Here is a 1536-nt window from a genome sequence, read left to right as displayed (position 1 = left end):
TTTAAACAAAGAGGAAGAACCAATTTCGTTCTCCTCTCTTTTGTAATCAAATTGTAATCAGAATCAAAGAAATACAAATCAATTTTCTTTATTCTTTTCATTGCAATTTTCCCACAAACAGCGTGTTAGGCGTGAATTTTGGGAGTTGAAAAGTACTGTCTTCTCTTGGGGCAAAGATGAACCCGATGCTGGAGAGGAAGAATTTTATATTCTATCTTCAGTTGCAAAGAAAACTCAATGTGGGATCTCTACTTCGAAAATCTGAAGAGTAAAACTAAGAGTGGGATCTCCACTCCGAGAATCAAAAAGATTCGGATAATCCTAACTGTCGGAAGGTTTGATTACCGAACTAAAGGTAAATTTCTTATTTATCGAGAGTGAATTGTGGTTTTGGCCCTAACTGTGGGAATGTTTGACCAAGCGGGAGTTCAAAATGAGCCTTACTATAGGAAGGTTTGATCATTCGATTTGAAAGTGGACCTCTTGTTTATGGAAGGAATCAAGAGGAGATTTTGGCTTTGGCCCTAACTTTAGGAAGGTTTGACCAAATAGGCGGTTTGAGCGATCCTAGCTGTTTAAAGGTTTGAATCGTTCAATTTGTGTCCTCTAGTTTATAGAAAGAATCGAGAGGGGATTTTGGTTGTGGTACTAACTGTTTAAATGTTTGACCAAGTGGGAGTAAACGTATAAATCACAGTGGGAGTGTTGACTTGTACGAATCACTCAGTGGGGGTTTTCGATATCAAATGATAAGATCTTAACACGAAAGGGATTTGACAATCGCAATAGACTATTTGAATTAAAATTTCCAGTGCTATGTCAGGACTTTAACAGCGGGAGTTTAGTGTTTATCACTTTGTTTGTAATGATCGGGTTATCCCTAAGAATATTACATGTTACATTCTTCCGAGAACTTTTCGTTACATGAATCATCCACCCCCAGCTTCCTTTGTGAAACTTGGTCTAACATTGTACTTAGTTGGATGACCGGGTTATCCTTAAGAATACCTTGCATGGCACTCTCCAGGAACTTCCCGTGAAAGAAAGGAAACAGTTTAGACTCATATACCTGTTGAAGTATGCAGGGAGCAGTTTAACCTCATATACCTATTGGAGGATTGAGAAGCAGTTTATACTCGTCTACTCTTCGGAGTGTCTAAAGGAGCAGTTTATACTCTTATACTTGTCAGAGTCTTTATTCGGCTTAATTTAGCATTATGACACCAGCTTCAACCAGGGTTTGGATGCTATTCTTAAGAGTGAAGTAAGCCTTGGTGGGATGAATGATCCTCCTGTGGTACGTACAGTACTTTGGATCCGTAGTATTGTCTACTTCCTCTTGATTTGTGATAGGTGGTAGCTTGATCTTGTTGTTCTCAAGGAGGGATTCGAAAATAGCTGAAACGTCTTCGTTCTTGAAGGAGTACTCTTTTTGGAGTTTTAAACCTGAAGTCTTTTGCTTTCTCCGGGATTACTGTTATGATGTCTGATTAGCATCAACAGCAGCTGCAAGGGTCTTCCCTTTACCATGGGAGA

The sequence above is a fragment of the Asparagus officinalis genome, chromosome 4 (assembly GCF_001876935.1).
Source record: "Asparagus officinalis chromosome 4, Aspof.V1, whole genome shotgun sequence".
In the NCBI taxonomy this organism is placed as follows: Eukaryota; Viridiplantae; Streptophyta; class Magnoliopsida; order Asparagales; family Asparagaceae; genus Asparagus; species Asparagus officinalis.
The sequence above is the reverse complement of the archived record's forward strand: the minus strand, read 5'-3'. Positions refer to the sequence as shown.